The 16,417-nt window shown below is 50.5% G+C and overlaps 2 protein-coding genes across 8 annotated transcripts in view; one reads left to right on the forward strand and one right to left on the reverse strand.

Annotated features, from left to right (window-relative positions):
- The window catches only part of P2ry14 (purinergic receptor P2Y14), a 32,757-nt gene extending 24,032 nt beyond the window's left edge, over positions 1 to 8,725 (reverse strand). For both annotated transcript variants that reach the window (XM_046431227.2, XM_046431226.2), the window contains exon 1: positions 8,558 to 8,725. The gene's annotated coding sequence lies outside the window, so the exon portion shown is untranslated. The remainder of the gene's footprint in view (positions 1 to 8,557) is intronic.
- The window catches only part of Med12l (mediator complex subunit 12L), a 266,032-nt gene that overhangs the window by 127,456 nt on the left and 122,159 nt on the right, over positions 1 to 16,417 (forward strand). The window lies entirely within an intron of this gene.

Genomic DNA, 16,417 nt, shown 5'->3' on the forward strand with positions numbered 1-16,417 from the left:
CATGATAATAACTGGGTGCTATTAAGGAAATGGAGATAATTGAAATACTTGATGAGAAAAGGAACGAGCATGGAACTTACCCAGATTAAAGTAGCTAATCATGAAACTATTTAAAAAAAAATCAAGTTTACACAATGTTTTCTTTTTTTTTTTTTTTTCTTTTCTACCCTAAATTCCAAGCAACTATTGTTGGTAGCCTTGTGAATCTGGTAGTCATTAAAAACTGAGGGTCCGGCATGGTGCTGAGGAGTGCCTGGGCCTCCGGAGACCTCCCATGGCCCCTCCCGGTGCCACCAGCGAGTGGAGGGAGAGGAGCCGACCTGCGGAGCAGGGCTCTAGTCCCAGGACAACCCCACGAGAGGCAGCTCTTCCTTTCCTCGAGTACACCCCGTTGTCCTGGCAGACCTGTTCATTTTTCCACACCCCGTGGATCAGCAAGCGTTTTCCGGCCTATTCAGTGTGTGCTCTCTTAGCAAAGTCTGAAGGGTGTGGGTCAGGGTTGTTAGGAGGGGCTGGGGAGTCATCGCTACCTGAACAGCACACATGATTCTCTTCATGATTCTCTGAGTTGACATGTTTTCAAGAAGAAATTCTAGTACCATTTTTCAGAGCCATCTAAATCCTATAAAATAACACCAGTGTTTCAGGCCATAAAAAATATGTCCCCCGAGAGCGATATTTTTAAATGTTTATATTACTCGGTTCTAAGTCTTCTGCAGATTTGCTGTGAATCACTGTTTTATGGAGCCTAATTCATTAAAGAGAATTCAGCCTACGCTAATGACATGGTAATTTAGTTAATCTAATGTATATTCAAAGAAGAAGGAAATCTTGTGACCTGCCATTCTCTGTTCTCAGTGCCAATTAAACTGCTGTTTATACAGAAAGAGAAGCTTGGGATTGTCCTGCCCTGGTCAGAGGCTGGTCCTGGGCAGGGCTGGGATCCAGTGCTGAGTGGCGGTTCCAGTGCGTTCCTGTGGATGCTGCTCATACCTTCCCTTCCAGCAGGGTGTCACCAAGGCTGAGCCTAGGCCTTAGGGGCTTTAGAAACACTGTCCCCTAGCCTGGAGGCATTAGTGAGCAGGGAGGGTTGTGTGTTACACCCTTGTTCTGGGTCCAGAGCTGTTTCTGGGTACAGTGGAGGACTCACAGAAGCAATTCAAGATGTAGCACACCCCTAAGATAAGACCAACCCACAGAACCTCTGGACCAGACCAGGGAGGACCTTCCCAGACTGCGTAGGTCAGGATGTCTCAAGACACAAAACGTGCTGACCTTACAGGGAAGACGCAATCAAGTCAACCTTATCAAAACTTAAAAGCTTCCATTTTTCCACGGACACCATTTAGCAAATGAAGGTGGGCCACAGCTGGGAGGAGGTGGCCACACAACTACACATCTCCATTCAAGGGCTGAGACTTGAAGGAACGCTGGCTGCAGAGTTCTTAGAAAGAGACAGCTCAATTACAAACAATGGCCAAAGGACATGAGCAGCTCATAAGGATGCTCAGTGGCATTAGTCTAGGAAAATGAAAAGTAAAGTGACTGTTACGTGTACTCCACCCCTGCCAGAAGGGCCCAGGGTAACAGCAGCAGAACCCACCCCACCTGCCAGTGCCGAGCTGGCAGGAAGCGGGGTAGCTAGTGCCTTCAGGGGTTCTTGGTTGGACTGTAAATTAGCAGCTCTATTTTGGAAAACAGCTTGGTGGCTTCTTTATTAACGGAGACAGGCTGCTGCCGCGGGACCTCCTGCCTTGACTCCTGGCTGTGTGTGTCTAGACTGTCTGTAGCCACTTTATTCTCAGTAGCCCCAGACTGGGCACGCTCATCAGCTAGCTGAAAAGGACAAGTGAATTATGATGTCCTCGTTGAGTAAAATGACTCTGTGACCAGAAGGGTCAATACATGTCATGCAAAGGGAGAATTTCATGTTAGAGCCACAGGGGTCTGACCCACAGGAGCATGTGCCACGCAAGTCCAGCTGCAGGCAGGTCCACTGCTGGTAAACGGGCACCGGGCCTGGGAATCGGGAGGGGTGCCCGTGGCTGGAGGGACACAGGCAGATTTGTGATGGGCTTGTTCTGTCCCATTGCCTGTAGTTTATGCCCCTAGTGATGTCAGTGGGGACAAGTCACAGGCACTTGCTCTTGCAGCTGGCTGGGTGCTGAGTAGACTGTGACCTTATTACATGATGTGTATGTGATGGAGGACTTTGAAGGTGGTAGAGATGGCAAGGGGTATGTGCCGAGAGCCATCAGGAAGAGGCAGGTTAGGCAGCAAAGGCCTCTGGGCAAGAGAAAGTTTGTATTGTGGGTCCCCCACCCCCGCCCAACAGAGATTGAACCCAGGGGTGCCCTACCACTGAGCCACATCCACAGCCCCTTTTGTTTTTTATTTTGAGACAGGGTCTGACTACATTGCTGAGGCTGGCCTTGAACTTGCAGTCCTCCTGACTCGGCCTCCCGAGTCCTGGGATTATAGGTGCCATTGGGCCCAGCTGTGACTATAATTTCCCCGATTGCTAACTTTGTACCAGGCATCTGATAATTCTTACAATGATTCTTTAGATGGCCATTTGTATTCTAGTTTGACAGATGAGTAAACCAAGCAGGCAGAAGCTTAGAGGCAGGCTGGGGTTGGAATCTGTTACGTCATGAGACCTACACTCTGCTCCTGAGAAAGAAGATGGCGGCATGCTTACCCATACCATCCCCTTTCAGGGCAGCTGATGGGTACCAGCTGGTGCCTGCCGCACAAGGACAATGAAACGAGTCATCAAGGAACTTTCTTGAGGTTCATCAGAGTGGATGGTGTAGCCGAGAGTTGAAACTCGCAACACATACGTTTTCTCTGTTGTGCTCCTAGTCACAGGACTGGCTGTCCCCTAGAGAGAGCAGGGCACGGACTCTCCTGAGCAGGGCAGGAGTGACTTAAATCAGTCCTGCATAGCCCCTGGGTTCGTGTGCCACTGGGTGGGACCTGTTCTTCCAGGGACTTCAGAGCCCCTGTTTGGGTCTGAGTTTTTTTCTCGCATGATTTCTTGAGTATGTTAAGATTCTCACACTCCTTGAAGAAAACCGAGAAACTGGGCATGACTGCTGTTGTGCCACCTGTGTGACTTATGAAGGACAGTCAGTATCTCTGCCTGGTTGGTGACCATACTGAGAAGAGGGGGCCTGGGCACAGGGGGTTGGGGCACATGTGCCTTCTGTGCTCCTGCTATGTAAGGGAGACATTTACTCTCTTCTAAAGATGACGTCCACTCCTGTGCTTTGGGTTAGCCACCTGCCTCAGCATGCCAGTCCTGAGGACTGCTGGCAGGCTTTGTGGTCACGAGGACAGCTGGCCTTAGTTTTGTTTTCATCTCAGACCCCATCCTTCCACTTCCCCTTTTCACTTCTAGGAAGGAAGGCAGTGCTTACAGATGTCTTTATAGTGGGGAAGTGGCAGCAGACACTTGGGCTGACACAGGTAGGCAGATTCAGAAGACCGAGAAGGCGCCCCTCCCTAGGACACCTCCTGGGACCTCTAAAGGACTAAGTGTCATTTCCATGTTCTCTTTCTGTCATCAGTACTTACAAAGGCTGTCAACCATCCCAGGCTTATGTTAGGGGTGGGAGGGACCAGTGCTGGCTGGCTGCTGATGAAATCGAAGTCTCTAACATCTCTATACAGGAAATAAAAGTGCAATCCAATAAGTCACGATAGGCCCAGAAATTACTGCCATGACCAGCCGCTGTCAGCCCTGGGGAGGTAGTGACAGTGTTTAGGTGTGGCCTCTGGTCTCTAACCTGCTAGAATGGGAGCACCCCTAGGGCAGGGTCCCTAGCATCTGGGACAATAGGTGCTGCACAGTGAGGAACCCATGTTTGTTGAATGAATAAACGACAGAACTATCCTTAGGGTGGGAAGGGGATTTGTCCCTCCTGCATAGCAGCGTGGAAATAACCATCAGGAGAAGCCTGAGTGAGCTCACTCCCAATCTCTAACCTCAGGGCTGGTCTCACTGGGAAAACCCCATAGGCAAAGGCTGAGTCTTCCAACATGGTCTCTCTCTCACTGTGGGAGCTGGACTCGCTTCATGTCTGCTTGCTGTAAACAGTCTCAGAATCCAGTGAGGAGCAGGTTATTTGCCGGGTGCCACCCTAAGTGTCCTGTGTACCCATGATGCACTGACCCATTTGGGCAAGCCTCGGAGGCCACATGGCTCCTCTATCTCTCCCCCCACTCCCCCCATCTCACCCTCTCTCCCTCCCTCTCTCTCCTTCTCTCTCTCTTTCCCCTTCTCTTCCTCTCTCTCACACTCCCTCCCTCTCCCCCCTCCACACACTCTCCCTCCATCCTTCTCCCCTCTCCCCCCTCCACTGTCTCTGTCTCTGTCTCCCTCCCCCCTCCCTCTCCCTTGCCTATCTCTGTCTCCCTCCCTTTCCCTTCTCCCTCCCCCTCTCCCTTTCTCTCCCTCTCTCTCTCTCCCTCTCCCTCTTCTTCTCCACTGCCTCCCTCTGTCTCCCTCCCTGTCCCCTCTCTCCCGCTCCCCTCTCTCCCTCTCTCCCGCCCTCTTCTCTCCCTCTCCCTCCCTCTCTTTCTCTTTCTCTTTCTCTCCATCCCTCCCTCTCTCTCTCCCTCCCCACTGCCTCCCACTGTCTCCCTCCCCCCCTCCCTCTCCCTCCCTCTCCTTCCTTCTCTCCCCCTCTCTCTCCCTCTCCCTCCCTCTCTCCTGATAGCAGCAGGTGCTGTTTTATTGGGTGGCAGCCCTCACCCCTCTGTCTCCCTATCTGAAAGCTGAGGGCCAGAGTGTGATGTGAGGCCTTTGATGCTTTCCAGAAACAAAAGCTGGGCGACTGCAGGGAAGAATCAAAGGCCAGCAATTTACTTTACTCTGAGCAAAGGCAGAGATTTCAAAGGAATCTTAATTGACCAGATCCAAGGATGGGTGACCAGTATTGTGTTTGATGTTGGAAGAGCAGGTGGCTGGCTCTGTGGTAAACATGGTTTTCTGTGAATTACTAGTGTCACATGGCGATGGTAAAAAATGAGGTGAATGAGTTACTTCCTAGGTCTGTCCTCTTTTAGGGTGTTATGGGGAAGAGGAACCGCCCAGCATGGAGGAGGTCTGACAGGATTGTGGGGGCCTGTGCAGGAGCCTCGGCCCCCGGGATGCCGGACCTTGGCCTCTCACTCGAGGCCCATGGTTTGGGGGCGCACTGTGAAGATGGGGAGCTGGACAAAACGGGCTCCTCTAACTGCAGCTCAGACTCGTGGGCAGCAGGCCTTTGATACCCGTGGGGGCTATGGTGTGGCACCCTGCCGCAGACCGTATCTGACACACGGAGCCCCTTTTAGCATCCCGCCTGCATTGGCAGGGTGGCCATGTCCTTTGTTTTCCAACCAGGACATGTTTGAGATAGAAAGGGAGCACACTTTACAGTTTTCCCAGATAGCAGGGAAAGCGGGACGGGCCCAGGACCTGGGTCACTCTATTTGGGAGCTCAGAAGCGAGGATGCGGCCCTATCCCCAGGACGGCATGTGAAAACTGAGTTCTAGCCCTGGAGTTTCCATGTCGTTCCCTGGTGATGCTGACGGGCCACGCTTTTAGGACTGCGCTCCACAGATGTGGCACTCTTGGGTTGAAGAGGAAAATTCTGGCTGAAGGGATTCCTGTAGCTGTCATCTCCTGTACTAGCCAGCTCTGCAGGTGAAGATGCTAAGTGGACCAGGGCAGAATGAGCCTGTCATGTGAACTGTCCCAGGCCGGGGCAGTCCTTGGAGCACGGAGACGGCAGGTGCTGCTAGGCTGAGCCTCCTTGCCTACCTACCCAGGAAGCACTGGGGCTGGAGGCAGCAAACCTGACCTCTGGATTCTCAAATAGAGCCCTGGGCCTCAGAGGCCCCCACCCAGAGAGCATTTTATCCAGTGAACCTAGTTTTAGGGACTCGTATCCTGTCTATTCAGAGGTCCACATCAGCATCTTGGGTCAATCAGAATGTCTTGACCCAGCCTCCTCCCTCCTGTGATCCAGAATAATTACATTAATAGTTAATGTAATGATAGGAGCTTGCTGATGGCTACATTGATGACAGCAGTCTCCTAACACTGCATTGCAATAGGGTCTTGGGGGGGTGCTAGCGTGCTGTTGTGGGTTCTCAGGGGTCCACTCTTGTTTACTAATTAACCAGCTTAGATTGGGAGACTTCCAATGTCTTATTGGAAAGGTCTATGTGAATTTGGGGTTCATTGGTAGATGAAAGTGTGGCTCTCGGGACATCAGCTTCAAGGTCACCAGGAAATTTGTTAGCAATGTGAATTTTAAAGGTCCAACTCAGACTTAGTGAATGAGAAGGTCTAGCTGGGTCCAGCTCAGGGATAGATAGTGGGTTTATTTATCTGTCTGTCTATTTATTTTTAACAGTCCCTCCCGAGATTCTCAGGATTACAGTGTGAAAGACACTGTTGTAGCAACACTGTTTGTCTTATCTGTTCTGACCCGCTCCACAGGGGTGCTGAAACCTCTGAATTGTGGTCCAGTTGCTTGACATGTAATTACACAAGCTTTGGCTTGCTGAAGTCCTCTGACAGGGTGGAAACAGGGTCCGTCCTTATGAGCCACGCTTCCCACATTAGCTCGCTAAGGACATTGCAGATATTATCAGATTTTACCCTTGCAGCACCGAGGCCTGGCTCAGGAGCTGGGTGTCGCTTAGGGCGCTGGGTGGACTGGGCCTCAGCGGGAGGCTTACTTGGTGCCTTCTTTCCCAGGGGAACCATCAGCAGCGTGCCCCCCTAATTCTCTCAACTTTCAGAGGCTCTCCCCTCTCTGCTGCTGCTCCCCTCCTTCCTGTTTAAAGATGTCCGTGATAATTATAATCTGATGTTTTTACTGTAACTTTTGCCAAAGTGTGTGCATAGCACTGGAGATTGAGAGGGTCTAAGGTCCTAGGGGTTGGTGACTGAAGGCCGGATGGGAGGACAGGGGGTTGGTGACTGGTGGCTGGGTGGGAGGAGACAAGGGTTGGTGAAGTGGCGGGAGACGTGTGGCCCTGGCACAGCTGGCCAACTGTAGTCCTGTGGGGTAGGGGGTCCTGTGTGTGCCCGGGGGTGTCAGTTCTTGTGAGGTCTGAGAGGCAGCCTTGCTGAGGCTGGCTGCGCCCTGGGTACCTGCTTCCTCAGTGTGCAGAGGGCTCAGCGGCACTTCAGCTATGGGAGCTCTTTCCCCACCCTCTGCCACTTCCCCTCAGGGTGTATGGTATCCGAGTGTCTCGGTGCCCTTCTTCGTCACTGAGGCGAATGGACACAGCAGCCTGGGCTTCCTGTGTTAGACAGTCTGTACCTGTGTGTGTGCACTGGGGATATTTGTGTACGTACTTAGCAGTTTCATTGAAGTCTAAGATTTTGTGTGTTTACAAATCCTAAAATGTGTTATTTTGATATTTTGTAGTATTGCCTTCTTATTTTTAACTTTATGTCTACTTTTAGTACTAAAATGATTTTCAAGTTTGTTGTGTTTTTAAAAAGATGAATTTACAAACTATAATTAATTTTTTTTCCAGTGGGGTTAATCTTCTCCACAGGATTAATTGTCCTTGTTTAAAATGTACCTACCCAAATGTGATGGCGAATGCCTGTAATCTCCACAGCCCGAGGGGCTGAGGCAGGAGGATCACAAATTCAAATCCAGCCTTAATGACTTAGTGAGACCTTGTCTCAAAATAAAAAGTGCTGGGGATGTGGCTCAGGGGCAGAGTGCTTGCCTGCCTTGTGCAGTGCCTTGAGTTCAATCCCTGATGACCCCCTGCCCCCAAATCCACACACAGGCAGACTGAGCCACCAGGAGATGGCATGGAAGCCGTTGAATATGCTGATACTGAGAGTCTGTGCTATAATTCCCCACATGTAATTTCAATGTATAATGTTTAAAGTATTTGAAGTACTTTAGCTGATTAGTCATAGCCATGAGTAGAACTGAACATTTTGCTATGCACAGGGTATTTTTGTGGCTTATAATTTTCTGTAAAGATTTCCAAAATATTATACGAGTTGCCAGGAGAGTTAACATTCCCAATAGTGAGAAGGTCGACGCTTGTCCTCTCTGTGTACAAATAGATACGACTCTCTGTTCACACATGTAATTGCCAACAAAACACACGCACCCTGACTTCCATGTAATATTGTAGTAATGGGTTTTGTAGTCTTAAGAAAGCAATTTTGATACACATTTACAAGCTTTTGAAATGTTTGCCCTGGGGGTGAGTGCCTTTTCAGCATTTCCTTCAGTGTCTCTTCATTAGGGATACAGTTGACAACCACAATTAAGAATCCCAAATAATCAACAATGACAGTAGTATTTCAGGCTCCCTAAAGTCCAGGGTTGCTCAATAATAATAATAGCAAGTCTATTAACATGACAACCAATTATAGCTCTCAACAAAAAATGACTTCCCTAGGCAGCTCTGGGGGGTAAACACTCCCCCCCCCCCACTGCCAGCACTGTCGCCACCTTGGCCACCGACCCCCTCCCCATCTATTCAGGTGGTTTCCCAGAGAAGTTCTTTCCCTACCTGTTCTGGTGCTTTGCCTGGGAGTCAGATGGCGCTCATTTCAGAATCCCTCTCAAGGTGGAGACCTGAGGAGCTCTGAGGAGCTCTGCTGCAGAGTTCTGCTCATCTTCAGGAGCAGATGAAAATCAGGAACTGAGAGAAACCACGAGATAATGGGCTGGCCTCCGCTCTGCTGCAGTGGGCAGTTAGACCTGGTGAGGCTGGGAAGTGGCAGCGCGTTGGGAGGCCTCAATGGCTTGGTGTGTGGGTGTCAGGCTGACCTCTGACCTCTGCATGAGTTCCTTTTCCTTCAGTAATGCAAAAACTGTCTACTTTTTTTTTTCTTTTTCAAAATTTCTGCACTTTCTCCCACATCTCTGTATCAGCCAGTGAACAGCCAGGCAACAACCCAAACAGTTTTTCTTTCCTAACTCTGTCATTGGCGAATACAGCACATGGAAAGAGATGGGGAACAGGTACAGTCACCCAGGAGGAGACTACAGGGCCCACCTGGCATCCCCAGCTCGATGCTGAGTGGCGCTGCCTTGGAATGCAGAGGCAGCCTTGGCTAAGGAGGCATTACGGCACCAGTGAGTCCCTCTAAGTACACCACCCCTTGGCACTCATGGGAGATGGGTTCCAGGACCCCTCAGATGCCAAAGTCTATGGATGCTTAATTACGCCCCCTACAGAAAATGGTTTAGTGTCGCGTGTAACCATGCAAAACTACTTCAACCAGCTTTTCTGCTGTTGTGACCAAAAGACCTGATAAGAACAGCCTTGGGGGAGGAAAAGGTTATTTGGGGCTCACGGTTTCGGAGGCCTCAGTGCACAGGCGGCCTTCTCCTTAGCTCTGGGTCCAGGTGACGCAGGGCAGCTTTGAGAAGGGCTGTGGAGTAGGAAAGCCGCTCAGGACATGACAGTCAGGAAGCAGAGTTCACCAGGAACAAAATGTAAACCCCCAAGGCACGCCTCCAAGGCCCACCTCCTGCAGCCACACCTATCTGCCTGCAGTCACCACCCAGTTAATCGCCCCTGGAAGGTTAATGCACTGACTAGGTTAAGGCTCTCCTGGCCCTGAGCCTTCTTGCATTCTCATACATGAGCTCTGGGGACACCTCATACCTAGACCATGAAAACATCTTCCTGTATACTTTAAATCCTCTCAGATTCCTGATAATACCTAGCGCAGTGTGAATGCTCTGGAAATAGTCATTGTGTATTGTTGGGTGTTGTGGCAACGAGAAGTCTGCCCACGTTCAGCACAGATGCAGTTTGTCTTTGGAGTGTTCTCCATGTGTGGTTGGTTGAGCCTCAGGGTGTGGAACTCATGGACACAGAGGCCTTCTCAGTGTGCATGACTCAGAAGGAAGGAAAGCTCTGACCTGGGAGATGCCACGGCCGCCCCTGTGTCTTGGGGAGCTTGCTCCAGCTGTCCCGTGGCCAAGTCCCGGCTCAGGCTCACATCTGATGTTCACTTTCCCTGTGCACATGAGCTGTTGGCAGTTGCCCTCGTGCACTGTGGTCAGTGCTGTGACAGGACGGGCTCTCGTGGGCTGCAGGGTGCTTGACAGGCAGCAGGCCATGCTCTGACACTACGAGGCAGTGGCAGCTGAAGCAGGCCCTCGTTCTTTCCCTCTCGAGGTGCGTTTTCTTATTTTGTGCCTCATCTGCAAATTTAATAGTCACGGTTGGTCCTCAGACAGAGGCCTGAGGGGACTGGAGCTGGTGGGAAGCCCCTGCTTGGCTCCGCCTGAGGGTCACCTTTTGCAGACTTCCCAGACCTATCAGCCCTCACGGCTACTTTGACTGCAGGGATGGGGACTCCGCTGTTGGTGAGGCCTGTCCACCTCAGCTCCTGAGGTCTGCCCTAGGAGATCCCTTCAGAGGCCAGTCATTACTAGGGGCACTGCAATTCCCAGATGGAGCACTCTGTGTCGGGGTGGGGGAGCTGCTTGTGCATGGTGTCTCTAAGTGGGGGTCGTGTTCACTGGGCTGGCGGCAGGTACCCGCTTGTGCTGTCCTGTCCCTCCTGACTTTCTGTGGGGTGCTCCACATACCTGTCACTGAGGGTGATGGGGAGGACGTTCTACCTTCCTTGCCTGGAGCTGTTTGCATGTCCTCTCAGTTCCAGGAGTCTTGAAGCCAGAGGTCATCCCTCCAGTGATGCAGGTGAGCTAGTGAAACCCTGGGGAGTAGGGGGATGCAGGAATGGGCTGGCACAGCCTCCTGTGGATGGGCCAGTGTGACCTAGGCTGCTGTAGGTGCTGTCCTTAGCACACAGTGTGTTTTAGCCCATTGAGAACTTCTGACAGTTTAGTGGGCTGGGTAGATTCCCTTCCTCCCCCAGCCCCATGTTTTTCTTAAAGAATGAGGAAACTGAGGCTTGGAGAGGCCAAGTCAGGTCCCGTTACTCCTAGAGCTGGGATTGGAGCCCTGGAAGATCATCTCCCCAGCCTGTGCTCTGACCCTTTGTTCGTGTCTCAATTTAAGACTGGAGAACCTGTGTAGGCCTAACACCTCGGGGGCTAACCCAGAACCTGACTGTGTCGTATTGTGCTGGGACAGCCAGTTAATGACCCCTGTTTTATAGTCTTATTGGCAGGTACCAGGGAAAGGGTGGGAGAGAGGAAACCGCCAGATGGCCACCATAAGGGAGGCCCATCCTCAAGGTCACAGACAACTCGCATACCCTTGATAGGGGAGCATTGAACCCAGGGACGTTTTACCACTGTGTCCCATCCCCAGCCCTTTTATTTTGAGACAGAGTTGTACTAAGTTGATTAGGGCCTCACTAACTTCCCCAGATGAGGCTTAAACTGCGATTCCCCTGCCTTAACCTCCTGAGGTATTGGGATTGCAGGTATGTGCCACTGCACCTGGCTCTGTGTGTGCTGTTAAGGTTGCATGTCTTAGGACAGACTGCCTACCTTAGTAGTTTGGGCGTGGGGTACAGGGCTGGTCTTGGGGTTCTTCTTTCCATTTTTAGGAGAACCTTTAAGGGAGAAGCCCCTCTGGGTGATCCTCCTCAAGTTGTTGCTACCTGTGGTCTCTGAAGCATTTAGTTCTCTCTGGCTCTTTGAAGGCCTGGTTGACAGACCTGGCTGGCCTGTCACTGCGGAGCTTGTTCACTACTGATTCCAAGACCTGCTTCAGAGGAGCAGAGCTAGAATTCTGTGTTTTTGACTAAGGAATTGCCGTTTTCAAACATACAGGGACACTTCAGAAATAAGGCAGGGTGTGTGTCCCTGCCCTCCTCCTCCCTGCCTTGGGGCCCCTGTTCTAACACGGGAGGGACTTTTCTCTGTCCTGCCTTCTACCTGTTTCATCTGTCCATACACCCAGCTGCCTAGGCCCAGAATCCCGTCTCTGTTGCTTTGGACACTTATGTGGATCTGTGGCTTGAGAACAGAAGTTTTGAAGGACAGGGTGCTCCTAGGGTGGTGATAATGAGAAAGACTCAGACGGCCAAAGCAGCCACAGCCTAAGGCAGCCCAGGGAGGAAGGACGAGGGTCAGAAGGGGCGTCTGTGTCCCGGGTCTTTACACAGGCCCAGCGCCCTCATCTGGAGTGCTTGGGGCCAGAAGCGTTTCTTCATTTTAGGATGTAGGTATAGACTTCACTGGTTGAGCAGCCCTGATCTGGAAGTTTGAAATGCTTCGGAATCAAACTTTTTGAACCCAACATTGGTGCTCAGGAGTTTCTGAATTTGGGAGAAGTTTGCATGTGGGGATGAGGGTGCCCCACTTGGATTCCGTTGTGTCTTCTCTCGTCGGTTTTTCCCCACTGGATGTCAACAGATGGCTTAAATTTGGTCTTATGCTGGGCATGGTGATGCACACCTGTCATCCCAGCAACCCTGGAGTCTAGGGCGGGAGCATCACAGGCCAGCCTCAGCAACTTAGACCCTATCTCAAAATAAAAAGGGCTGGGATGTGGCTCAGTGGTTAAGCACCGCTGGGTTTAATCCCCAGTACCAAAAAAAAAAAAAAAAAAAAACCCAAACAAAACAACCAGGAAACTAAACAAAAGTAAATCTGGCATTAGAACATCAGCTGTTCCGACTGTCATTAGTAGGGGGGCTAGCCCGTCCTGTCACCCAGACTTTGGAGACTTTTCCTCCTTGGACGCACGGACATGTCTGTGAGTGTCAGCAGGATTCACAATGCGCCTTCCCTCTGTCGTGCTTTTATGTAAGGTCGTGCTGGGAGTTTGTGTTCATGGTTGAGTGAAAAGATCAGCTTGTAGGCCTCTTTCTCCTCGAGAAGTCGACATTAGCATCTTATTGTTTGGGGGGGAATTTAGCTCAACAGGCAATATTTATTGACTTTAAAACCTTCACATGTCCTTTAAATTAGTTATCTGTGACCTTTACCAGCACAGACACCTTGGCTTCAGTTAACACTCAGCACCAGAAGTAGTACAAAGTAATAAGAAAATAGTGATAACTACCAGAGGGGCATGGTCCCGTCTTCCAGGAGTCTTGTGCCAAAAACTAAATGAATAAGTAAATAAAAGAAAAAATTTATAGCTAAAATGGTCCACATTTGCTTTCCCCTGTCCTATGTGTTTTGATTCATGCTAAGCAGTTCCTGTTCCCATCGCCCCTTGTGGAATCCTGACCCTACAGTTCTGTGGGATTTCATCCTGGTGGTTCTTTGTTTTTGTTTCGTCAAAACTGTCCACAGAACCCTGGTGGCAGCTGGCGCAGCCCACCAGACCTGCACACACATGCTCCCTGCTGCTTTAGCTCTGTTTCCAGGCAGGGCCCCCTCATTGGAAATGAGACTGGCTATATATAAACCCCCCTGAGTATTCAGACTGCAGATGAGCGGGTCCAGCACACGTGACGCCAGATGTGCTGTTATTGTTTCCAGGGAGCTTGTATCTGTGCCCATAAAAGCTCGCTTTTCTCAGCCTGATTCCATAAACATACTATTTTGTTTGTTATCCCAAAAATTCAACTCTGTGTGATTCTTAACATCATGTATTTAGAAACTTTTTTTAAAAAGTAAACATCAAGAAAATCTCAAGGTTAAAGCTGCATCCCAGATCTTCCTAGTTTCTTTGCTGGGTAGAGAGTGAGACAGGTGTACCTGTCCCTCCCCACCTGCCCCTGCTCCCTGACCCCTCCCCACCTGCCCCTTCTCACTGGCCACTCCTCACCTGCCCCTCCTCACTGGCCCCTCTCCACCTGCCCCTCCCCACTGACCCTCCCTACCATCCCCTCCTCACCCTCCCTGTCCCCATTGCCCCTTCCCCACCTGCCCCTCCTCACTGGCCCCTCCCCACCTGGCCCTTCTTCACTGCCCCCTCTCCACCTGCCCCCTCCCCTCTTGCCCCTCCTCACTGGCCCCTCCTCACCTGCCCCTCCCAACCTGCTGTTTGGAAATGGGTTCCTGTGAGCCTGTGGTTCTTCAGTATGCATAATTCACTCAACCAGTGTATTGATGGTCATTTACATAAATGTGAGCATTTCCCCAAGAATTCATTTTAACCCCATGGCCGCTATTACTGGCTTACATAATTTTTTTTTTTTAAAGAAAGACCTCAGTGTCCAGTAGTTTATCCTGGCATGTATGTTTTTAGGTAGGGCTGGGGTGGTCCCCAGAAGAATTCCATGGGCAGTGAGAGAGCCCAGTGGGGTGAGAATGCAGAGGATCCTAGCACAGGGCCCTTGAACACCACAGAACTGTGCCCCGCATGGGGCATTTCAAGGAAGGGAGAGTGGGGTCCTCTGAAAGAGCTGTCGGGCCTGCCTGCTGAGTGCCCGTGGACTCACAGAGTGGGGAGAGTCAGCCTGTAGGTATTGAGGAACAGTGGCATCACAAAGACGCCTCATGCTGAGTTGTTCAGGATTCAGCCATGTGAAATATGGGGGGATTGTAGTAAAATAATTGATAATGTGCTTTTTTACAATGTGGCTGGACAACCTTATGTATAGACCGTGGCTTTCTGTGTCCTTCTCTGAGGCATTAAGTCCAGCCAGTGTTCGTTTATGGACTGCTGTGGGGCTGGGTAGCAAGAGCCATGTCACTGGCACTGCATGGTGAAGCACTGCCCCTGTCAACCTTCTCCTAATGGGTGACAGGCCCAGAAAGTCATTGGCAGGCATCCTGCTTTCACCCCAGGGTGACATTAAGAAAACCTTCTGCTGCAGCACCACCACCTTCTAGAGGCTGAGAGAAGCAGCCATTTACAAAAAGGAACCTATTTTAGGGACGGTTCACAAACCTTATTACTTTGGTGTCAGCACTGATGTCCAAGGTCATGTCATGAGTTAAATACCTTTAATTAGTTGAAATATCTTCACTTTTAATTAGTTGATGTGCTCAAAGAGTTTTTTTTTTTTTTAAATGGTCGATGTTCTTATTTAATTTCAACTGAAAGAGAAATAAATTTCAGTTGATGTTAACAAGGAATCAAAGTTTTGAACTTTCTTAAAAAACAAAAACTATGGTTTTTGGGAAAGATGCTCAGAAAGCAGTAGCAGTAGTTTTCTTTGTAACTCAGGTCTCAGAGACACATCATTTCTTATTGTCTTCATTCTGTTCACATAGCTTTTAGGACTCACCTGATTGCTGGGTGTGGTGGCACATATCTATAGGGAGGCTGAGGCAGGAGGATCACAAGTTCAAGCCCAGCCTAGGCAATTTAGGGAGTCCCCAAGTAACTTAGCAAAAACCTGTCTTAAATAAAAAAAAAACAAAACAAAACAAAACCAAAAAGGGCTCAGGATGTTGCTCACAGGCAAAGCACCGCTGGGTTCAATCTCCAATTAAAAAAAAAAAAAAATTGCTGTTTCCCTCTTGGGCCCTGAGACCTCTGTGGTGCTGGTACACTTCTGAAGCAGCCTGTGGTTTTATATTATGTCTCATAAGATCAGGCAGTGGCTGTCCTTGCTGCCTCTCTTCTTTGGTATCCCCAGTGTCCTCTACCATAGGAGGTGCTTAGAAGTGTTTGTTGAGTGAATACCTTACTACAATATCGGAGACCGGGAGGACCCTCAGCTCCGTCCCCGGGTTCTGTAAGTAAACACAAGTGAGGCAAGGGGACTAATCTGAAGAGTGATTATGAATAGTTTAAATAATATCATCCCAGGAGTGTTGAATCGTCTCATCGCTCTCATCCGCACACTCTAGGGCTTCTTTGTGGGTGTCTGAAGACTGCTGTGATTCATGATTCACCTGGAACAGGTCACTCAGAGGTGGCACCCACTCTCTGAGACAGTCCATCCACTTAGCGCTGTGATGGTCCAGCTTTCCTGGCAGTCTCTACAGGAAGCTGGGAAAGTGAGTTGTGAAGTTCCTGAGAGGCTCGGGCCGGAGCCCCAGCCACAGAGGCTGCTTGTCCACATGTGGGGACGTCTGGGCACCGGGGCTCAACAGGTGCCGGTGGAGTGCCTGTGTCATTGGGACTTGGGAAGCTACACTGAGAGGAGGTGCACTGCAGGGCATGGGCATGTTCCAGCTGAGTGCACCCAGCTGAGGTCACAGCAGGGTCTGCGCCTAGGGCACACTGTGGTGACGGGGCTGAGCCAGGGTTCCCACTGGTGGAGGGTCTGCAGATACCCTTAGAAAGACGGTGCCCCTTAGAAAGTCGGCTTGACAGGGAAGTCTTGGTGTTTTTAGGCGGCCAGTGTGGAGACAGCTGTGGTTCATAATTGAGACCATAATCATGCTGTTTCCTATGGGCTGGTCAGTTTGACCCACAGGAGGAATCAGTGAGACTGAATTTCTGTCTTGGTCCCTGGCAGGCCACCCCTGGTCATACGGTGGTGGTGTGGTCTGAATGTCTGTGCCCCTTCACTTTCCCTGTGTCCAGTCTAGCCCTCGCTGTGCTGGTATTTAGAGGAGTGGCCTCTGGGAGTGACTAAGCCAC

The sequence above is a fragment of the Marmota monax genome, unplaced genomic scaffold (genome assembly GCF_021218885.2).
Source record: "Marmota monax isolate L192 unplaced genomic scaffold, Marmota_monax_Labrador192_F-V1.1 WCK01_AAM20220418_F8-fsc00022, whole genome shotgun sequence".
In the NCBI taxonomy this organism is placed as follows: Eukaryota; Metazoa; Chordata; class Mammalia; order Rodentia; family Sciuridae; genus Marmota; species Marmota monax.